Source organism: Macrobrachium nipponense, chromosome 28 (assembly GCF_015104395.2).
Source record: "Macrobrachium nipponense isolate FS-2020 chromosome 28, ASM1510439v2, whole genome shotgun sequence".
In the NCBI taxonomy this organism is placed as follows: domain Eukaryota; kingdom Metazoa; phylum Arthropoda; class Malacostraca; order Decapoda; family Palaemonidae; genus Macrobrachium; species Macrobrachium nipponense.
The window spans coordinates 36,236,851-36,261,594 of record NC_087217.1 but is presented as its reverse complement, the minus strand read 5'-3'; the positions used below and the strand labels follow the sequence as shown (position 1 = coordinate 36,261,594).

Here is a 24,744-nt window from a genome sequence, read left to right as displayed (position 1 = left end):
AAAAGTGTCATTTTCACACAAACCTATCTTATCATACAAACACCACAATGTATTACAATACAATACAGTGTTCTCCGGATTCGCGGACTTCTCTCGGGAACATTTCCCCATATTATTCAAGGAAAATTCAGCTATTCACGGTATTTTACTATGAGAAATGTCCACAAATTCCAGTTTTTTTTTATCAATTTCATCATAAAATGCACTTTTTGTGATAAAACTATTAAAAAAACCAGGTATAAAAATTTCAAGTGGGTTTTTCTTAGTTTTAACTAGAAGAATAGGAGGTTTATAGCATTTATATAGAGGCTCCAACTATTCACGGTAGGGTCTAGTATGCATCCCCCAAGAATACGGGGGGACCACTGTAATCAGATATTCCAGGTATAGTTGGTTAAAGGCATTTTCTGAATTTTACTACACTCGGCCATATACTTATAAAGCAAAATTTCCAGTGGGTAGATAAATTAGTTTTATGTGCATTTTAATGTATTCTCTCTATTTGTTATATCTTAAACCATTAATAGCAAATTTGCTTTGTCTGTCTAATTTCTGTATTAATCTCAATAACGTAGTTTCTTTCATTTTTCCTGCCATTGACGTTGTATTCATCTTACCTCATCATTTTTTAAAGTGACTTTAGAATTCATGGATTATCTCTGAAATCACAGTACTTAAATTAGTCAAAGACCCTAAAGTTCTAGAGGAATTAAACAAAGAGACCCTAAGGTTCTTGAAGAAGGGGTAGAGATTGCTTCAAGGAATAACTTGAGCCACGATAAATATTTGCTAGAAACATGCGGACAGGCAGAAACCAATAATCTTGATATGAATTTCTATGCATCTAGATGACAAGGAAGTATGTATGCAAAGTGGATTCATTCAGTTTTGAAAACGTTATGGAGAATGGAATATCCCAGAGTAGTAGGCAACTATAATCATCCTGAAAAGAGTACAGCAATGTGACAAACTGCAAAGTGATTTTGGGAGAAGCATGTGTTAAACAACATAGGTTAGTGGCGATGGATTTGAAAATGAGAGGAAGGAAACCCTAAAAGAGAAAGAGGAGATCTAGAATTAAAATTTGGGATCTTGAAGGAAAAAAGGGGGAGCAATTTAGGAGAACTGTGAGAGAGAGATGGCGGGAAATAGGGAATGTAGAGGTTGGACAGGGTAACAGAGTGGAAAATACTAGGGCAGATATGAGAGAAATATGTGTTGGGGAAGCAGAGAAACTGGTGGGAAGAACCAATTGATATGGAGTGTCGAGAGGAGAAAAGTGGTGGTGGAATGGAGAGGTGCAAGAATCAGTTAAATGAAAATCAAACACATTTAAGGACTGGAAAGTAAGGTGCAGAAGAACCGTACAGAAAAGAGGAAAGAGATGTGGGAAGGAGGGTAGGTATGGCTATTGGAAGTGCGGCAGAGTTGTTGAATGAAAGACTAGGAACAAGAGGAGAAAAGGATATCTATAAGATTTCAAACTTAAGGAAAAGGCAGAGACAGGATGTGGGTAAACTGGGTGTTATCAAGGATAGAGATAGAATATATTGTATGGGGATGAAGACATAAAGAAGAGATGGAGAGAGTATTTTTAACAACTTTTAAATACTGAAAATAAGAGAGAGGAGATTGGGGAAGCACAGAGGGTGGAGTGACCAGTAATGGAGATACAGGATTGAAAAGTGAAGAGAGCATTAAGTAAAATAAAGAATGGTAAAGCAACAGGTCCATCAGAATACCAAATTGAAATGATCAAATTACTAGGTAGAGATGGAATATGGATTTATTAAAAGCTATAACAGAAGAGGAAGAAATGCCAAGGGACTGGGAGGAGAGTCTAATGGTATACGGTCGTACCTTGACATACGAAATTAATCCATTCCGAGGCGGCCTTCGTAACCTGAGCTTTTCGTATCTTGACCCTCACTTTACATGTAAATTGCCTAATTCGTTCCAACCCCTATAAAAACAACCCAGTAAATTTTATAATAAAACTAAATTAACCAATAAACAATGAAATACAATTGGGACCATTCAATACCTAACTTAATATGTACTACTAATATGTACCTGTAAATAAGGTGTATTAGTGTACATGGTATACAAGAAATACTGTACGTACATATGTATGTATGTAGTAAAATGTGGAACCTTACCTTTCGAGTGAGGCTATCTCCCAAAGTGGCAACAGAGGAGGTTTTATCCTTCTATAAATTTCAACCTCACATCCTCCCTTTTGGCTTAAAGTAGATACTAATTATTTAAACTTCTCCGCCTGTTTTAGAATCAAGCCTCTTCTTTCTTGTATAACTATTCTCTCTATCTTCCCCAACTGTTAGCCAAACCCTTAGTTTTATTAACATTCACCTTTAAGCCACCCCCTCCTAAGGCTCCTGCCACTCTCCAACCCTTCTCTGTAAGTCCTACTCATCTTCAGCAGTAATCGCCAGATCATGGGCATACAACTCCCCCAACGCCAATTCACTCCTGATCTCTTCATTCAACACAGCCATGACCAGCACAAACAAAAATGGGCTAAATGCTGACCCCTGGTGTAATCCAACACTAACTTTAAAGTTTTCTCTTTCCCCAACTGCAGTTATTACTTTTGTGCTTGATCTTTGATATATCATCTCCACCAGCCTAACCAATTTTTTGGGGACTTTAATCTTCCTCAAACACCAAAACATCACTTCTCTTGGAATTCTATTGTATGCTTTCTTTACGCCTATAAATGCACAATAAAGCTCCTGGTGTCCCTCTAGCCTCTTTTCCTATAGCTGTCTTACCATGAAGATAGCATCCACTGTCCCTCTTCCTCTCATGCATCCACACTGCTGTTTCCCAATCTTTACAATCTCTCCTAATCTCTCATCCAGTATTCTCTCTAAAGCTTTCAATCCATGCTCTGTTAGTTTAATTCCCCTGTACTAGTTACTACAAACCATGAAATATCCCTTCTGCTTGTATATTATATACCATTAGACTCTCCTCCCAGTCCCTTGGCATTTCTTCCTCTTCCCTTATAGCTTTTAATAAATCCATATTCCATCTCTCCCCATCTCTACCTAGTAATTTGATCATTTCAATTTGGTATTCTGATGGACCTGGTGCTTTACTATTTTGATTTTACTTAATACTTCTCTATCCTGTATCTCCATTACTGGTCACTCCACCCTCTGTGCTTCCCCAATCTCCTCTCTCCTATTTTCAGTATTTAAAAGTTGTTAAAAATACTCTCTCCATCTCTTCTTTATGTCTTCATCCCCATACAATATATTCTATCTCTATCCTTGATAACACCCAGTTTACCCACATCCTGTCTCTGCCTTTTCCTTAAGTTTGAAATCTTATAGATATCCTTTTCTCCTCTTGTTCCTAGTCTTTCATTCAACAACTCTGCCGCACTTCCAATAGCCATACCTACCCTCCTTCCCACATCTCTTTCCTCTTTTCTGTACGGTTCTTCTGCACCTTACTTTCCAGTCCTTAAATGTGTTTGATTTTCATTTAACTGATTCTTGCACCTCTCCATTCCACCACCACTTTTCTCCTCTCGACACTCCATATCAATTGGTTCTTCCCACCAGTTTCTCTGCTTCCCCAACACATATTTCTCTCATATCTGCCCTAGTATTTTCCACTCTGTTACCCTGTCCAACCTCTACATTCCCTATTTCCAGCCATCTCTCTCTCACAGTTCTCCTAAATTGCTCCCCCTTTTTTCCTTCAAGATCCCAAATTTTAATTCTAGATCTCCTCTTTCTCTTTTAGGGTTTCCTTCCTCTCATTTTCAAATCCATCGCCACTAACCTATGTTGTTTAACACATGCTTCTCCCAAAATCACTTTGCAGTTTGTCACATTGCTGTACTCTTTTCAGGATGATTATAGTTGCCTACTACTCTGGGATATTCCATTCTCCATAACGTTTTCAAAACTGAATGAATCCACTTTGCATACATACTTCCTTGTCATCTAGATGCATAGAAATTCATATCAAGATTATTGGTTTCTGCCTGTCCGCATGTTTCTAGCAAATATTTATCGTGGCTCAAGTTATTCCTTGAAGCAATCTCTACCCCTTCTTCAAGAACCTTAGGGTCTCTTTGTCTAATTCCTCTAGAACCTTAGGGTCTTTGACTAATTCAAGTACTGTGTTTTCAGAGATAATCTATGAATTCTACAATCACTTTAAAAAAATGATGAAGTAAGATGAATACAACAGCAATGGAAGGAAAAATAAAAGAAACTACATTATTGAGATTAATAAGAAATTAGACAGACAAAGCAAATTTGCTTTCAATGGTTTAAGATACAACAAAAAGAGAGAATGCATTAAAATGCACATAAAACTAATTTATCTACCAACTGGAAAGTTTACTTTATAGATGGCTGAGTGTAGTAAAATTCAGAAAATGCCTTTAACCCTTAAAGGCCAAGCTGCTATTTACCAAAATGTCTCTCGTATGCCGGCGGCGTTCGGGAGTTAGCGCTGAAGTGGAAAATTTTTTTTTTTTTTTTTTTCGAAAAATCACAGCACACTTAGTTTTTAAGATTAAGAGTTCATTTTTGGCTCCCTTTCTTGTCATTGCCTGAAGTTTAATATGCAACCATCAGAAATGAAAAATATCATTATCATATATAAATATTGGAATATATGACAGCGCAAAAAAAAATTTCATATATAATTGTATACAAAATGCGCTGTCAGCAAAACAGTTAAAGCTAATGAGTTCATTTTTTTCGTTGTATTGTACACTAAATTTTGATGATTTTGGTATATAACGAATTGTAAAACGATCAAATCAACACAGAGAAAATAATATCACAAAATGATGCATGAATTCGTAACGCACAGATATAAAAAAAAAAAAAGATTTGTATAAAACTTCACCATAAATCAAAATATTGTGCTAGAGACTTCTCGTTTGTTGCAAAATTAACGTAATTGATTGAATATTACTACACAGTAAGTGTTTTAGCTTAAAATTGCAGCTTTCGACCATTTTGGTCGAGTTAAAGTTGACCTCAGTTCAAGTTTTTTTTATTTATCGTGATTTATATGAAAATATTTCAAAACTGATAAAAGCTACAACCATGAGTTATTTTTGTTGTCTTCTACATGAAATTGCGCACATTTTCATATATAAAATTTTATGTAACAGCTAATATAAAACGGTGCAAACATTACGACAAACTGACGAAAGAATTTATGATTTTTCGGCAGCGTTACCGCACGCGGACGTAATGGAAGAAGTGTTTATCAAAAATTCATAAATTGAAATATTGTGCTAGAGTTTTCCAATTTGTTGCAAAATGAAGGTAAATGATTGAATACTACTAGAATGTAAGAGTTTTAGCTTACAAATGCGTTTTTCGTCCATATCGGTCGAGTTAAAGTTGACCAATGGTTGATATTTTGGCACTTATCGCTATTTTTATATGAAAATATTTCAAAACTGATAAAAGCTACAACCATGGGTTATTTTTTGTTATATTCTACATGAAATTTCACACATTTTCATAAATAAAACTTTATGTGACGGCTAATATAAAATGGTGCAAACATTACGACAAACTGACAAACGAATTTCTGAGATTTTCGACAGAGTTACTGCGCGCGGACGTAAGGAAAAAGTTTTTTTCAAAAATTCCATATAAATTGAAATATTTTGCTAGAGTCTTTCAATTTCTTGCAAAATGAAGGTAAATGATTGAATATTACTAGAATGTAAGAGCTTTAACATACAATTCCGTTTTTCGACCATTTTGGTCAAGTCAAATTTGACCGAACGTTGAAATTTTGGCACATCCTGATGTATATGAAAATATTTCAAAGCTGATAAAAGCTACAACCCTGGGTTGTTTTTTCTTGTATTCTACATAAAATTGTGCACATTTTCATATATAAAACTTTATGTAACGGCTAATGTAAAACGGTGCAAACATTACGAAAAACTGACGAAAGAATTTGTGATTTTTACGGCAGAGTTACAATGTGGACGTGAGGAAAAAGGTTTTTTCAAAAATTCACCATAAATTGAAATATTGTGCTAGAGACTTCCAATTTGTTGCCAAATGAAGGAAAAGGATTGAATATTACTAGAATTTAAGAGTTTTAGCTTACAATTGCGTTTTTCGAACATTTCAGTAGTCAAATTTGACCGAAGGTTGAAATTTTGGCACTTACCGCAATTTATATGAAAATATTTCAAAACTGATAAAAGCTACAACCATGGGTTGTTTATTGTTGTATTCTACATGAAATTGCGCACATTTTCATATATAAAACTCTATGTAACGGCTAATATAAAACGGTGCAAAAATTACGACAAAGTGACGAAAGAATTTCAGAGATGTATCACTGATGCTTTCTGGGCTCAGCTCGTGTCGGCCTATGAAAGTATCCTTAATATCATTCTTTCTAGGTAAAATTAGCCTAAAACTTACCAGATGAAAAACAAAATTAAGAAAATGTCAGTAAAACTGACTCGCTCACTCTTAAAAAGAAGTGTCGGTATGATATAGGGGCGAGTGTGGAACACTACCACGAGACAAACACCAATTAGAACTTCCCTATCAGAATCCCCCCAAGAGAGAGCTGATAACCAACGGGCGATGCAGCCTCTACTACTACTACTAGAGGACGCCACGGACAGCAGCGCCCCTAGCGTACATCCTTAATTTTTAGCACCAGCGACAAGTCGCCATTTTCTTGTGCTCGTGTTTTCTTGGATTTTATTCGTACTATCTACGATGAACGCTCTGTCAATTGCCACGGCTAAGTTAAGTAACTCATAAGTAACATTTTACCGTATTTTTATCTTCCGGGTACCAGTATTTTTCCTCTTAATAGGTCATATACGGTTCCCCCGGTTGTCTCGTGGCGGCCATGCCGCCTCGTAAGAATTCCCGGTCCTCCATACTGGGACTTCTTATACTTATGGGCTTTACTTTATCACATTCATTGTTTTACATCGAGTTTTAGCTAATTCAGCCCTCCTACCATTCTCTTAGCTTGGTATTTAGGGCTATTATTATTATTTCCGGCCCAGCATCCCGGCTCTTGCTCTACATCGGCTATCGCTGGCTCCGAGTAGGCTCCTGTTTCTTGGAACAGTCTGCCTCCTCCTGGGGCTTCTTTCTCTTTTACTAAAAGTGTCTCTTCCACCTTTCGATGTATTTTTATTATTATTTAGGGGTGTTGTTAGGCTAGCCTAGGGGAGGGTGCTTGTTCCATGTATTGGTACAGCTTGATTCACGTGCCCTACCACGGTTGTGTTGCTCGCGGGCCTAGGCCACTTGCGGTCACGTGTTCCATAGCACCTTACCCTGCCCCTTCCCTCCCTCTCTGATATAGGGAGGAGCTGGGGGACCCCTTGGTTGTTATGACAACCTCATCGCCTTCTCTCACACTCTCGGAGGTGACCAGGGGGTCCCCCCCAGCGGGGGGTATAGGGCGACCACTATGAGGTACCGGGTCTCCATGCGGGTAGTTGGTGAGGCGGGGAGGAGTAGGCCATCCCTCCCCCCTTTTCTCGCTCCCGCCGTGTTTCGCCGGGACCTTCCTCCCCCCCTCCCCAGTTGCTCAGCCACCTCACGATACGTAAGGAGCCTTCCGTCGCAGCCGGGGCACCTTTGGTTATAGGTTATTGGCTCCGCTAGCGGGCAGGGTGGGCACTACGAGTGGTCGGTTGCTTGCCTACTATATCCTTATATCTCTCCCCCGCTATCGGAAGGGAGCTTACCCTTACCTACGCACTCTTCTAGTAGACGGGCGGAGAGAAGTTGTTTTATTTTTTTTGTTATTTTTAAGGATATATACCCTAATTATAAGATATTTTACAATGAATTGTGTGTTATTATATTATTTTTTCAACCATCCCCGCCATTTTCCGTCGTGGTTTCCATTACCACCACTCCTAGTTGGTTGATTCTTGTGCTTCCGCCATTGGCGGAGCCATAGCCTATCTTCCAACCTGGTTACCACACGTATTTTGGCGGGGCTCTGGTTTTATCTAACTTTATCGCTCCGGCACCAGCGGAGCATATGTTAGGCTGTAAGTGTTTACTTGGTACTCATGTACTTTTTCACTTACAGGCTACCAACTGCCAGGTCCCAGCCTGTAACGCGACGCTCTACGACCCCGTGGACATGACGAGTGCAGGTCTCACGCCCCGTGTGCCACGTCGTTCAACGAGACGATTGTCTGGCACCCCGAAGCCTGCGCTATATGCTACGACCTGGTCGGTCAGCTGGGAGATGGGGTAAGTCCATTATAGGCTTACTTATGATTTTACTAACAACTTCTAGTCGTAAGTTTGTTAACCCCGTTCCACAATTGGCAGCTAATCTCACCTTTCTTTCAGGCTAGCGGTGTGAGGGAAGTCGCCCTCGCCACCCTGAAAGCGTGGGTGGGCGGCTTTGGAAAAAACGCCGCCAAGGGCCAGCCCTACATTTTGGATAGGAAGCTGGCCATCCAGATCTTCCCCGCGGGCAAGTCAGACGGGTTACGTCGACCCACCTTGTCCGCTGCCCCACTGATAGCCTCCATCCAGCAAGACCTCCAGCAATCGTTTGGGTCGTCAGCCTCCAGGAGTCGGTTCCGGACGTCGCTGCCCTGGACCTGAACCTTGAGCCAATGGCGGTAGTTAGCGAGGATTTGTTGGTTGAGGTAGGTTTGTCGGGCGCCCAAGGTCTTTCCTTGGCGCTCCTGGATCTTCTCCTGTCCCCTCTTCTTCCGCTTCTTTCCAAGGCTTTGCGGGATCCGAGATCCCTATTCGCCCTCCCCCGCTCTCTCTGTACCTCCTAAGGAGAAGGGAAAGAGAGAACCGAAGACCTTGTCTAAGTCGACTTCTAGGAAGTCGTCTTCGTCTTCTTCGGTTAGGAAGTCGTCGACTTCCTATGCCGATGCGGTGAAGGCAAAGCCGGGCTCTTCCCAGTCGAAGAGCTCCAGAAGCAAGGCTTCGAAGGAGAAGGCTCGCGCTACCACCGAGTCACTGCCTTCTCCCGCCTCCGCTGCCTCCTCTCCGGCTATGCCGGCAGGGGTAGCAGCACCAGCACCTGCGTTCCCTCTACTCTGTCTCACCTGAGGAGTGATGGAACAGGTGGGGGTGCTAGTAGGTTCCCAAATCTCCGCATTGGGAACGCGTTTCGAGCAGATGTTCGCGCAATTATCGAACAGTCTGTCTCAACTGGACAGTCAATCCAGGACCTCTCTAATAGAATGAAGAGAGAATGAGGACCGAGTGGCTGGGCTAGCTCAGGCTCCTCCCCCAGTCTCCCCTGCATCTAGCACAGGGATTCTTCAACTTCCACCTTATGACTCCTTGCCAGCTTTCTCTATGGAGAACCCATGGAGAGTAGCTGCCTACGCTCCATTTAAGGACGGAATGATTTCTATCCCGGAGTGTGGTACTCGAAGGATTGAGGACTTCGAGTTCTACCCTCCGGGTCTGACGCAGCCTTTCATCGGGTATGCTAGGCTGACGCCAACGGCTCTCACGAGAGAAGACAAAATCTCGAAGGAGTCAGTTCTTTACAGTAGAGATCACGCCCAGCGAGAATGGGTTCACTGCCTTGAGGACTGGGAGTGTACTAACACTAAACTCCAGGCCTACAAGAGTCCCTCACTATTTTCGCGACGGAAGAGGAGGTCTCTCTTCCGTTCGCCACGAAATTGGTGGAGAAGTCTCTTCAGGCAGTCCTCAAGGATGAGCCCATTCCACAGTTGAGGGAGTCGGAGTCTACTTCTCCACTCTTCCCCGCCTTCGGAGAGTTGTGGGAAAACCTGCCAGCTACATTCACGCTGGGTAAACTCAAGCCGGACTGCGCCATGGACCAGTTCGGTGAGAAATTACCTAGGCTGCCGGATTCCCTAATCCAGGCAGAGTTCGATGCGCGAACTAGGTTTGTGGCAGGTCCCTCAATTCTCTCATCGTTACAGAAATGGCTGCTCTTTCCTACGCTACGGAACCGCTGTTCAAGATTCTGGCGAAATCTCAGTTTCAGACGGTTCTGTCGGACGCTTTTGACTTCTTCCAGGCTAGAGAACTGCCGGAAGCATGTCCTACAAGAGTGCACAATCAGGCATGAGCCTAATAGACTCTTGGCTGCAAGCATGTGGGGAGCGGATCTCTTCCCAGAGTCCGCAGTGAACGAGGTCCACCACGAAGCTGCTAGACTCAACCAGAGCCTTAGAGCTAGGTGGGGTGGTATTTCCTCTAAGAGGAAACAGGAATCCGTTCCCACTGCTGGCAAGGAAAACCAAAGAAGGCTGGTAAGAGGTTCCAGCCTTATAAAAACTCCAACATCAGCAGCAATTTGTGCAGCAGTCCCAGTTACCCAACAGGGACAACCTTCCACCTCTAAACAGAACCAACCTTTCCTCCTGGTGCCCCAGCAATCTCAACCATCCACTTCCTACGCTATCTCGCCGGCCTTTAACCCTGCTTATGAGGCTCAAGGCTACTCTCAACCGAGAGGTAGGGCGAGAGGTTACTTTCGTCAGCGTGGCGCAGAAGGGGCACGAGGAGTAGACAGTTCAGAGTAGGGCGTGGTGGCCCAAACCCGCCCATCAGCAATGAGGCTCCCCAGGTAGGAGGGAGGCTGTTCCTCTTCCGCCACAGGTGGGGGTTCAGCAATTGGGCACAGAGCATAGTGTCCAAAGGATTAGGCTGGAGTTGGATCAAAGATCCCCCTCCAATCAAATCATTTCATCAGGTACCGTCAAAGGAATTGATAGATTACGCGGAAGAACTCCTTCAGAAAGGAGCTATTGCGAGAGTCAAACATCTAAAATTTCAAGGGCGCTTATTCAGCGTGCCAAAGAAAAGGCTCAACAAAAAGAAGGGTAATCTTAGACTTGTCAAAGCTAAACTCTTTCATTCGCTGCGACAAGTTCAAGATGCTTACCCTCTCGCAAGTAAGGACCCTACTTCCGCGTGGAGCCGTCACATGCTCCATCGATCTTACAGACGCATACTATCATATCCCTATAGCCAGCACTTCCGCCCATTTCTAGGATTCAGGCTAGGAAATCAGACATTCTCATTCAAAGTGATGCCCTTCGGTCTGAATGTAGCCCCCAGGGTATTCACAAAGATAGCAGAAGTGGTTGTACAACAATTGAGAGCTCAGGGAATCATGGTAGCGGCATACCTCGACGATTGGTTGATCTGGGCACCAACAGTCGAGGAATGTCTCGAAGCTACCAAAAAGGTAGTTCACTTTCTGGAACATCTGGGGTTCCAGACTAAACAAAACGAAATCCAGACTTACTCCGGAATCTCATTTTCAGTGGCTAGGAATCCAATGGGATTTGTCTTCCCACAATCTATCAATTCCAGTGGCCAAACGGAAGGAAATAGCAAAATCTGTCAGGCAATTCCTCAAATGCATACAGACGTCAAGAAGAAACCAGGAGAGAATCCTAGGGTCTCTTCAGTTTGCTTCGGTAACAGATATCCTTCTGAAAGCAAGGCTGAAAGATATAAATCGAATTTGGCGGTCAAGAGCAAACTCCAAATATCGAGACAAGTTGTCAGTAATTCCACAGATCCTCCGCAACCAACTACGGCCTTGGTCAAAAGTAAAGAACTTAGCCAAGAAGTACCCCTTCAATATCCCCTCCCAGTGTTAACCATTCACACGGATGCATCCCTGTCCGGGTGGGGGGGATACTCTCAGTTCAAACAGGTTCAGGGGACTTGGTCAGTTCAATTTCGCCAGCTCCACATAAACGTGTTGGAAGCAATGGCAGTATTTCTTACTCTGAAGAGACTGCTTCCCCCGAAGAAGTCTCATCTAAGGCTAGTTTTGGACAGTGCAGTGGTAGTTTCATTGCATCAACAGAGGAGGGTCCAATCCAAGCATGTGAACCATGTCATGATAGCCATCTTTGCATTAGCAAACAAACACAAATGGCATCTGTCTGCCACTCACCTGGCAGGAGTAAAAAGAAATGTGAGTAGCAGACGCCCTGTCCCGGTCAGTTCCTCTGGAATCAGAGTGGTCTCTGGACGTCGGGTCATTCCCAGTGGGTAAGCCGGAGAGTCCCAGGTCTCCAAGTGGAATCTCTTCGCCTCACAAGCGAACCACAAGCTCCCTTGCTATGTGGCCCCCAACCTGGACCCTCTGGCTTATGCCACGGACGCCCTGTCGTTAGATTGGAATCAGTGGAGGAGGATTTATATTTTTCCTCCAGTGAATCTTCTCTTGAAAGTCCTAGACAAACTAAGGTCTTTCAAAGGGATAGTAGCTCTGATTGCACCGGACTGGCCCAAGAGCAACTGGTATCCTCTTCTTTTTTGGAATTGGTCTCCGACCTCAACGGATCCCCAATCCCAAACTGTCACAATCAGTACAAATGAGGACTGTGTTCGCTTCCTCAAGAACTCTCCAGACCCTAACTTTATGGACTTCATGAAGTTTGCGGCTAATAAAGATGCTGACATTGATCCACAGAATATCTCTTCCTAGAATCAGATAAGAGAGAGTCAACCATTAGACAATATGACTCAGCTGTTAAAAAATTAGCATCTTTCTTGAGAGAATCGAACACTACAACCATGACAGTTAATTTGGCGGCTATATCCTTTTTCAGATCCTTGTTTGAAAAAGGTTTAGCAGCTAGCACGATTACCACTCACAAATCGGCTTTGAAGAAAATCTTTCAAGTAGGTTTTCAGATAGATTTGACTGAATCTTATTTCACATCTATCCCTAAAGCCTGTGCTAGACTTAGACCTTCTCAGAGGCCTACTACAGTTTCATGGTTCTTAAATGATAGTCCTCAAACTAGCTTCAGATACTGACAACTCATCTTGTACATTCATAATGCTCCTGAGGAAGACATTATTCTTATTAAGCCTAGCCTCAGGAGCTAGAATTTCAGAACTGTCGGCTCTATCCAGGGATGCGGGTCATGTGGAATTCCTCCCATCAGGAGAAGTTCTACTTGCTCCGGATCGTAGCTTTTTGGTTTAGCCAAAAATGAAGATCCTCTTGCAAGGTGGGCTCCTTGGAAGGTTATCCCACTTCCACAGGATCCTTCTCTCTGCCCAGTATCAACTCTTAGAGCCTTTCTATCTCGTACTTCTTCTAGATCCTCAGGTGCTCTCTTTATGAGAGAAAAAGGTGGTACTTTATCAGTTAAAGGCATTAGACAGCAAATCCTTTACTTCATTAAACAAGCACACCCTGAGTCATTCCCAAAAGCACATGATATCAGGGGAGTAGCCACCTCAATTAATTATTTCCAACATATGAACTTTGAGGATCTTAGAAAGTATACTGGATGGAAATCCCCGACAGTCTTTAAACGGCATTATTTAAAGTCCTTGGAATCTTTAAAGTTTTCAGCAGTAGCAGCGGGAAACATAGTTTCCCCTGATACTGTTTAGTAGTTGTAGTATTGATCCAGGTCTCCTTTCTACCTACTTCAACCAACATGCCTCAACCTATCGTCAGGCTACTCAACATCATAGCCTTAGCCGTTGTATCATATAGTGGATTGTCCCTTATTTTTTTTTTGCTAGGGACACCCACTTTTGTACTGATATGTACTTCAGTGTACCTACCCTTATTTTTATGCTAGGGTAGGACACAATATGTTTGTATATTCACCATTTTGTGTTTATGATGAACTTCAGTCACAATGTGTTTGTATATATTTTGGAATAATTGTATTAATGATGGATTTCAGTGTACCTACCCTTATTTTTATGCTAGGGTAGGACACATGTATGTATATATTTTATAATTTTGTATTCTAGTTAAGTAAATCCCAAATTTGCCTCATTTTACATGCATCTCTGTAATTTTATTTATTTACCATTTAAGTACTTTAGTTTACTAAACATTCTATTATTTTACTGTTATATAGTTAGTTTAAGTGCTTAATTTGTATGCTGTAATTGATTTACTTATATTATATCCATCATTTTAAACTGTTTTTCATTGTTTCCTTTTCCATCTTGTCTGTTTCTCTGGTACTCTTTCATAGGCCGACACGAGCTGAGCCCGAAAAGAAAAAGGGATTTTGACGAAGGAAAAAAATCTATTTCTGGGTGATTGGCTCGTGTCGCTCTATGAAACCCCCCCTTTTTTATGGTTTGTTTTCCCCCCCTTGCAGGACAAGATGTATTTAACTGTTTTAATTAAGGATGACCGCTAGGGGCGCTGCTGTCCGTGGCGTCCTCTAGTAGTAGTAGTAGAGGCTGCATCGCCCGTTGGTATCAGCTCTCTCTTGGGGGGATTCTGATAGGGAAGTTCTAATTGGTGTTTGTCTCGTGGTAGTGTTCCACACTCGCCCCTATATCATACCGACACTTCTTTTTAAGAGTGAGCGAGTCAGTTTTACTGACATTTTCTTAATTTTGTTTTTCTCTGGTAATTTTAGGCTAATTTTACCTAGAAAGAATGATATTAAGGATACTTTCATAGGGCGACACGAGCCAATCACCCAGAAATAGATTTTTCCTTCGTCAAAATCCCTTTTTTAGTCCGAGAAGAAAGAAATTTGCGCATGCGTGCCTGGGTAACGCTTGTAAACAAAACAACAGCTTGATCCGTGAACTCCAAGCATCCCTCAAGGCGCGATTCAAAATGTTTGCAAACTAAGCCAATAACTATTTTTCCGCGAATATTTAAGAAAACTTTTTGTAGTCGATGTATTGTACGTCAATTAAGCACCCAACAGACAATTTTAGTTGACGTATAATACATCCAGTCCGCGTTTAAAGGTTAACTAACTATACTACCTGGAATATCTGATTACACTGGTCCCTCGTATTCATGTGGGATGCATACCAGACCCCACCGTGAATAGTTGGAACCCCTATATATAAATGCTTTAAACCTCCTATTCTTTTGGTTAAAACTCAAGAAAAACCCACTAACAAATTTTTATACCTGGTTTTTTTAATAGTTTTATCGCAAAAAGTGCATGTTATGATGAAACGGATAAAAAAAAACCAGGAATTTGTGGATATTTCGCATAGAAAAATACAGCGAATAGCTGAATTTTCAGCGAATAATGCAGGGAAATGTTCCTGAGAGAAATCCGCAAATGCATGAGTCCGCGAATCCGGAGAACACGCATAATGGAGGTCCACTGTATTGTATTGTAACACCTGTGGTGGTTGTATGAAAAGATAGATTCGTGTGAAAATGACACTTTTTTTAATAAAATTAGATTTTATGTATAACTTACCAAGTAGTAATTATTTAGCTAAAGATTATCCTTGCACAGCATCCTGAGATGACAAATTTAAAAATCAATTTGTATTTTTCATAGCTAACAAACCTGATGTCTTAACAATAGGATATTTCCAAGCGCAGCCGGTAAACCGGTTAATACAATCGGAGAGTGTAAGCAAGGAATCTGTGAGATCTGGCAATGCCTGTGTATACGAGGTGAGATCTGGTCGAAGACTGCGTCTCACCCCATGATACTCAGTCTTTTCCCAACCCAGGAATAACAAGAAAAATTTGTATAGGGGTGGCTAGAGGTGGGCAGTATGTGTTAAGACCTTAGGTTTGTTAGCTACAAAAAATACAAATTGATTCTAAAATTTTTCATTTGTTCATATGCGGAACAAACCTTCAGTCTTAGCAATAAGATAGCCTTATACTTGGAGGGAGGTATAGATATCCTAAACTGGCAAGGAGTTAACCCACCTGACCACCCCCTAAAATGAGAGGAGTTCTAAAGGAGGTAGACAAATGCCCGTGAGAGTATAGATAACCAATATCTACAACTCAATCATCTGCATTACAAGACAATGATATATGAGCAGATTCATTGCATTTAAGGGACTAAAGAAAATTCTGACAAAGTTGCAGTAATGCAGCTGTTGCCAAGAAAGGGGGGGGTGACAGGCCCCATCCACTGCAGGGGAACGTGAAGCGATGGTAGCTGTTAGCTGTACGCCGTCATTCTATTTATTTTTGCAAAGTCCATGAAAAATCACAGGAGAGGAGGGAGGGCTCTGATTTAGTAATTACTTGGTATCATATAAAATCTAATTTTAATATAAAAATGTAATTTTTATACAAGTAACTTGCCAAGTAATTATTGAATCCCACATTGGAAGGAGGGAGGGATAAATGGACTATTCTAATTCAACTCATTGTGTTAATAATCTGAACTAGAAAAAGGCGGCTAACACTAAAACAATGCTTGTTGGTTCCTTACCTGGTAAGAGAGCTAGAGCAGGTGATTTCTGCCTCTGGTTGGTGCTTATCTAAACCTTGTAGAGGCATGGCGGTATTCAAACCTGTGTTTGAATACTGAGGAAAGCATCCTCAGTATTCAAAAAGCATTGCTCGGTATCCTTAAATGGTGGACAAGAAAAGTCTCTTAGAAGTTTTCAAATACATGAGAAAATCTGCAACCTGGGTTAGAAATGTCTCAGATGATGAGATTTGATGTCTTGGGGAGGAACAAAAGACTGTGTCATCGAGACCTGCTGTCAGACACGAACTTTTTTAATACAACCTTAACTAAGCATCTGTTGCCTAAGCCAGGGGATTGGGGCTGGAGAGCAGAGGAGAGGAAGAAGATTGTTTCTTGTGGTGGCAAACAAGTCTATGGAGGTCGAAGCAAATCTTGTTGTCCAGGGTCCATTCGGTAAGATTGGAAGTACCTGCTTCCAACAGCTCAATTAATCTGCTAGGGTGATCAATTTCCCTTGAATGAAGTGAGTGACCAAGGTTGCTTGATTCCGGCGGGCCCAAAGAAGTTCCTTTGCAGTCTGGCAGAGGGAAAAGGGATGAGTGTGCCGCGTTTCTTAATATACGACAGCACCATGGTACTGTCCGCATGAACAAGTTCTGTCTTGTTGCAAACTGATGGAGAGAAATGTAGGAGACCTAGATGAATGGCTTTTAGATTTTTACATTGATGTGAAGGATGGTTTCCTCCTGGGACCATGTCCCAACAATCTCTGGATTCCCTAGCAGGGCTCCCAAGCTTAGATCCGAAGCGTCTAAATAGAATTCTGGATCAAGCTCAGAGGGAGAAAATCTTCTTTTAGATCTACCACTGCAGGTCCGACTTTATCTCCCAAGTGACCAGAATACCAACCGTGTCCAGTTGAGTTTTCCCACCCCAGTGGCTTTGACGAAGAATTGGAGAACTCGTGTACAATCTGCCCCAATGTGACGAGGGTTTCAATTGAAGGCAGAGTCCCTAGAAGGCTCATCCATTGACAGGCTGAACATGGCAAAAGAAGAGGAATTTGTGAATCATCTGTATATGCAGTTTGCAACTCTCTTGGGTGATAGGAAAACCTGAAAAGTCAAGAGTTGAGAATCTTCCCCAAATAAAGAATCTCCTGTGTTGGAACCCACTGGGATTTCTGGAGATTTAAAAGTGTGTCCAGCAATTCTTCAAATGCTTGTGTTATTTCATCTGAGGTTAAAATGCTAATGCAGCAAGCAATTTACAATAAAGGCAAGAGTTAGCATCAATTACATAAGTATTTATTAGACCAATACTTTGAATTTTCCTCCAAATTGCCTTTGAAAGATGGAAGAAACATCCTTGAATCTCCACATTTTCAAACAATGATTTGAAAGCATCCATAACTGGTTTATCAAAATCCATGGTAATTGAGCATGGCTGTAAATCTGGGTGCTTTTGTTTCAAGATACTAAAGACTTTTTTGTTTCCTTTGTTTTATTTGTCAGGAAAATGTACACATATACAAATAAATATTCACTTTCAATAGCATGAATCGTGTATGGTTGATAAAAGGGATTTTGACGAAGGAAAAATCTATTTCTGGGCAAGGGCCTGTGTTGCCCACTGAAATGTCCCTTTAGCACACATTTCTAAGGTATAAATATTGCTATAATACCAGAGAAAAAAGCTAATATGGAAATACCAGAGTATTCTGGCTCGCTCACCTTATTTAAGGTGTCGGTATGGTTTCTGGGGCGAGTGAAACCACTACCAAAGGTCCTTTGCCATTTAGATTCATCCTTCTTCAATATCCCTCATCTACAGAGGAGCCGATCTAAGGCCCACTACTCGCTACCGTTACGGCTAGCGCCTCTGACGTCATTCCTGCCGATAGCACCCAAGCTTGGGCAAAGACAAGGGGGGGGTACAAAGGAAAGGGTGGGATTTCACTGGGCGACACAGGTCCTTGCCCAGAAATAGATTTTTCCTTCGTCAAAATCCCTTTTCTGGGCTCAGCCTGTGTCGCTCCGTGAAATAGTACCAGAGAAATGGCCATACAAGCTTGGAAAGAGGAAGCACACAAGTAAAAGGATAGGATAATCAAAATCAATTAAGGTTAATTGCTATAATCTAGATATAAGGTTACAGAACAAGTAACAACAGAGCAATTCGAACCTTAACGCTAATCCAATATACAAAACATAACAGTTACTTAAAAGTACATAGTAAGACTAAATGCAAACTGGGACTAGTCCCAGATACAAATCATATGGAAATTATCACAAGTATATACAATATGTGGCATCCAAGGTACAGTACGACTACATTGACGACTGAGCTATGGCAAGAATGCTAGCGAGACAGGTAGGAAAGAGAGATATAAGTAGAGATATAGAGTAAACTACTTACTACTAAATTAAGCAGTGTCAGGGGAAACTGTGTTTCCGGCTGCCACTGCTGGAAATTCAAGGGCTTCTAAGGACTTAAGATAATGGCGTTTGAATACTGTCAGAGATTTCCAGCCTGTGTACTTCTTCAGATCATCAAAATTCATGTATTGAAAATAATTAATAGAAGTAGCTACTGCCCTAACATCATGCACCCGTGGGAAGGACTGCGGGTTGGCCTGTTTTATACAGTATAAAATCCGTTGTCTAATTCCTTTTAAGGAAATGGTGCCTCCCTTTTCTCTAATGAACAGAGGGCCTGAAGATATCAGGGCAGTTCTACTTAGATATGCTTTTAGTGAAGTAACTGGACATAAGGACGGGTCCTGTGGAAGTGGGACAATTTTCCATGGGGCCCATCTATCCAGTGGGTCCTCATTCTTAGCTAGAAATTGGCAATCTGGAGAAAGTAACACTTCTCCTGAAGGGAGAAACTCTATATGATCTGATTCTCTAGATAGAGCCGACAGTTCGGAAATTCTGGATCCTGAGGCCAGACTTATTAGGAATGATGTTTTCCTTAAGAGAACCATATAGTCACATGAGTCATTATTAGTGTCCGAGGCCAATTTAAGGACATCATTTAAGAACCATGACACAGACTTGGGCCTCTCGGATGGTCTGAGTCTAGCGCAAGCCTTGGGGATAGATGAAAAATATGAATCAGTTAGATCTATTTTGAATCCAAACTGGAAGATCTTCTTAAGAGCAGACTTAGTAGTAGTAATAGTACTAGCAGCTAAACCTTTCTCAAATAGTGTCCTGAAAAAGGATATGGCCAGATTTGTGGTCACGGTTTGTGCATTAGAGTCCCTCAAGAATACAGCTAGTTTTTTAACTGCTGAATCGTATAGACGCAAGGTCGATTCTCGTTTATCAGATTCTAAGAACAAGATGTTCTGGGGATCGATATTAGCATCCCTTTGTGCTGCAAACTTCATGAAGTCCATAAAGTTAGGGCTTTCTGAATTCCTGAGGAAGCGAACACAGTCCGCGTCTGCACTAGTTGTGATAGTTTGGGATTGGGAATCCGTTGAGGTCGGAGTCCCAATTCCAGTAGAAGTGGGAACCAATTGCTCTTGGGCCAATTGGGGGCTATTAGAGCAATGTGACCTTTGAACGTCCTGAGTTTGTTCAGGACTTTCAAGAGAAGATTTACTGGAGGAAAGAGGTAAATCTTCTTCCACACATTCCAATCTATAGCCATAGCGTCCGTGGCATAAGCCAGAGGGTCCAGGTTGGGGGCCACATAACAAGGGAGTTTGTGGTTCGACTCGGTGGCGAAGAGATCTACCTGAAGCCCCAGTACTAGTTGACAGACCCAACTGAATGACTCCTTGTCCAGGGACCACTCCGACTCCAGCGGAACTGAACATGATAGCGCATCCGCTACCATGTTTCTTACCCCTGCTAGATGAGTGGCTGACAGGTGCCATTTGTTCCTGTCTGCTAGTGAAAATATGGCTATCATGACATGGTTCACGTGGCTCGACTTGGAGCCTCCCCTGTTGATGCAGTGTACTACCACTGCACTGTCCAGCACCAGCTTGATATGAGATTTCTTGGCTGGATGAAGCTTTTTCAGGGTGAGGAACACTGCCATCACTTCCAGTACATTGATATGAAACTGGCGGAATGGTAGGGACCAGGTTTTCTGTACCTTTTTGTACTGTGAGTAACCGCCCCATCCGCTTAGTGATGCATCTGTGTGGATCACTAAGGCCGGCAGAGGGAATTGCAGCGGAATTGTCTTCGACAAATTCTTGATCTTCGTCCGCAGGCGGAGTCTCTTCCATAAGATTGCCAGGATAGGTGCTAGTTTGTCCCGGGATCTCTTGTTTACTCTTGAACGCCAAACCCGGTTTATGTCCTTTAGTCTGACTTTCAGAAGAACGTCCATTACTGAAGCGAATTGGAGAGAACCTAAGATTCTTTCTTGGTTCCTCCGGGACGTCTGTTTGCACTTGAGAAATTGTCTGGTTGCTTTGGCTATTTCTCTCCTTTTCAATGGCGGAATTGATAGAGTGTGGCAGTTTAAGTCCCATTGAATCCCTAGCCACTGGAAGCGGGACTTCGGTGTTAGCTGGGACTTGGTTCTGTTTATCTGGAAGCCTAGATGTTCCAGAAACCGGATTACTTTGACCGTTGCTTTGCGACATGCTTCGATGCTTGTGGCCCACACGAGCCAATCGTCCAGATAAGCTACTAGCATTATTCCTTGAGACCTTAGTTCTTGAACAACTGTCTCCGCCAATTTCGTAAATACTCTGGGGGCTATGTTGAGCCCGAAAGGCATTACTTTGAAGGAGTAGGCCTGCTTTCCTAGTCTGAAGCATAGAAACGGGCGGAAGTGCCTTGCTACTAGAGCATGATAGTAGGCATCTGTAAGATCTATAGAGGTGGTGACAGCCCCACAGGGAAGTAAGGTCCGCACCTGCGAAACGGTCAGCATCTGGAACTTGTCGCAATGAATGAATAAGTTCAGACGGGACAAGTCTAGAATTATTTTTCGCTTGTTTGAGTCTTTCTTTGGCACGCTGAACAAGTGACCTTGAAATTTTAAATGCTTGACTCTTGACACTACTCCTTTTTGAAGGAGTTCTTAAGAATACTCTACCAATTCCGCTGTTGGTTCCTGATAAAAGGTGTTGGATGGAGGGGGACCTTTGAGCCAACTCCACCCTAGACCTTTGGACACAATGCTTTGGGCTCACTTGCTGAGCCTCCAACGGTGACGAAAGAGGAAGAGCCTCCCTCCTACCTGGGGATTCTCTCTGGTTTGAGGAAGGGCATGCACCACGTCCTCCTCGGGAACCCTTGCCTCGGTTGGTGGCTCTTCCGCCGCCCCGTTGACGGAGGGCGCCTCTAGCTCTGCTACCCCTGCCAAACCTGTTGAAGGCTTGAAAGGACTGGTTTACAAGCACCGGGTTGTAGGCAGGGGAGACAGTGTAGGAGGCTGAAGCCTGTGCCTGTTGCGGCGATTGTGTCAGCAGCACAAACTGCTGTTGTGGCTGCGTCTTAGAGGTAGAAGGTTGCGGTACCTGAGATACCGGAACTGTCTGTACCAGAGTCTGTTGTTGAGGGGCCTGGAAGGGCTGGAACTTCCTAGGCTTCTTCTTTGACTTGGGATTCGATCCAGCAGACTCCGGTTTGCGTTTGGAGACGAGTCCCCAGCGAACCCTTAGGCTTTGGTTGAACCTGACCGCCTCGCAGTGAACTTTGTTCACTACCGAGGCTGGGAAGAGGTCAGAGCCCCATATGGATGAGGCTAAAAGCTTGTTAGGCTTGTGGCGGATCGTGGCCTCCACCAGCACATGTTTCCTGCAATTTCGTCTCGCTATGACGAAATCATACAAGTCACATTGCATAGAGTACAAAAGTGACTTGGCGATGATCTTGAATAGCGGCTCTTCTCCGTAGATTAGAGCCGATACTTCTGTCATAACTAGCGAGTTGAGGGACCTGCAAAGCCTCATCCTGGCCTCATACTCAGTTTGAATGAGGTTCTCTGACAGCCTAGGTAATCTCTCGCTAAATAGTGTGATGGTGCAGTCCGGCTTTAGCTTACCTACAGAAAAGGTGGCCGGAAGATCTACCAAGTGATCATCAGTTCCAGGGAGCAGGAGGGAAGTCAGTTCTGTCTCCCAGAGCTGGGGCATGGGAGCGTCCTTCATTGCTGCCTGCAAAGTCAATTCTGCCACCTTAGACGTAAACGGGATGGGCGTATCTTCGTCTAAGGTGAAGATTGTGAAGGGGCTCTTGAATGCTGTAACTCTGGTATTGGTGCACTGCCACTCCTCCAGGTTACGCAACCATGCCTGCTGGGCCTGGTCCCGGGAAAGAATTACCGTTTCTTTCGGGACCTTGTCTTCCCTCCTCATAGCTGCTTCTGTGAGGCAGACATAGCCTATGAAAGGGGGCTGTAATCCTTGCGGATAGAACTTGACGTCCTCAAACCTTCGAGTTCCGCAGCCCTCAATCGTCAGCATGCCATCCACGAAAGGAGCATACGAAGCTACCCTCCAAGGGTTGTTCGGAGTAAAGGGAGGAAGGGTAGACGAGTCTGGCATTAGCAAGCTCTGAGCTGCCAGGCCAGACTGTGGAAATCCTGTCAATGCATTCTCCCAGAGACCTGCAGTAAGGTTCTCCTGGGTAACCAGTCAATCCGGATAGACTGCCCTGACTCCTCTAAGGAGGATGACAACTGAACAAACATCTGGAACTTGGATTGCACCAAGTTCCCGACCATGCTGCCCACCTGCTGCATAATATTCGCCGAAATATTTGCAGAGAAAGTGTCAGGGTCAAAGGGGGAAGGTTCTACCTTCTCCTTAGGAGTCCTGGGTCTGGCTCCTTTTGAGGTGGACGCCTCAGGGTCGGAGGAGGAGGGCTGAGCCCTCTCCTTAGAAGACTTGGTCCTCAACCCTTTAGAATAAGAAGCCAGCTTAGCCTTGTCAGCTCCGGGATGGTGAGCCGAAGACTTACGGGCAAGGCTGGTACCTGACTTCTTAGACAGGGACTTCTGCAGCGCTTTAAAGTCTCGCTTGCCTTTGACTTTAGGGATCGCCAAGGTGGACTTCGGCCTGACCGACTGAAGTCCCCGGTGAATCCCTGGAAAGAGGTTGAAGTTGAAGGGGAAGAAGCTCTAGATGGACTCAAGGAAAGCCCTTGAGCCCCTACAGTACCTGCCTCACAAACATTCTTACCTGTGCCCATGCCTTCAACAGCCTTGGGCTCGAGGTCTAGATCCAGGGCAGCTACTTCCTGCGCGACCTCCTGTGTAGCAGCCTCCTCCGGGGGCTGAGAGACTTCCTTTTGGATGAAAGCGATCAGGGGAGCTGCCACTTCGGGGTCCACGTACGACGTGCTCTTCCCGCCGGGGAAGATGAGAGTGGCCATCTCCTTGGAGAGGATGTAAGGTTGGCCCTTGGTGACATTACGGCCAAACCCACCAACCCAGGCCTTCAGGGTGGCTAGAGCAGTCTCCCGGACCGCTTGGGCGCCCTGAAAGGGAGGGTTAGCGTTAACACTTAAGGCTACTTAGGTTAAACTGTAACTTAACTTAATGGACATATCAAAATGATATAGCTGTCATTGGTACTCATTGTATTACTGTGCAGACTCCGAAACGCCACCTACCTCAGAGGAGACTTGGTCTACGAACTCGTAGGATATGAGGCAACTCTCACGGTGCCATACCAGGGACTCGTTGAGGCGGATCGCGCAGGTGGAGTGGGTCAGGCAGACCTCGTGCCCACAGGGGTCTTGAAGTACAGCATTGCACCCAGACTCCATACAATGGGTGACCCGCAAGTGAAATGATACATGAGTATCACCACTAACCTTCCGGACTAGGTCCGTGGTTGTGATATGCCATGACGCCGGAGTACTCCGGTGTTAATAAGTAACAAGGTCCAGTCTCTACCTGCTCTTTGGCCGTGTATTGTGGTGAGGCATCCGACAGGATTGGTAGAACCGCTTGAAACAGTGTGTTTCCGGCGATGCCGGAGAACAACGTAATCACTGAATCAGGATAACCACCTATTCCATACGCCGGAGCAAGGAGTAGTCCGAACAAACACCGGGTGAGGAGCAGGGGGAGACCAGGAAGAAAGTAAAACGGCGGAGTTTGACAACTCCGCCATCGAGGACCTTAAAACTAGAATAAGTTGGGAGATGATCCCTGGCGGGGTTGTGGGACTCCGCCAATAAACTTAAACTAAAGGTAATGGATGTCATTATATGTAAAAGAACATGCATGCAACAAGCGTACCCTTAAAGGGAGGCCGGAGCCTCCACAACAGTTCACCAACCCAAGGCGGACCTGGCTACGCCGGGGTCCTGAATCCGCCGGAGCGGGAAGGAGATGGTGACTAACGATGGGGAAACGCGACCCGAGAGCTGAGGAGAGCCGAGCTCCACCGCTGAGGCTCAGCCGAGCAGGGCTCCCACCTACTCTACTGGGAAGAGCGGCAGAGAAGCTGGCCCGCTCGTCGAGAGCCCTCCAGCCAGCCACCTCCCTGGTCCCCCTCGAGGGGGGGAAGGGGGGGGTTGCTCGGATCGGCTGCCTGAGGAGGCAGCGTGAGCGAGCGTACCTCCCCC

At 43.7% G+C, this 24,744-nt stretch overlaps 1 protein-coding gene across 1 annotated transcript in view; it reads right to left on the bottom strand.

Annotated features, from left to right (window-relative positions):
- Positions 1 to 24,744, bottom strand: part of LOC135201156 (general transcription factor 3C polypeptide 1-like) — a gene marked incomplete in the record, with an annotated part of 923,347 nt that overhangs the window by 417,876 nt on the left and 480,727 nt on the right.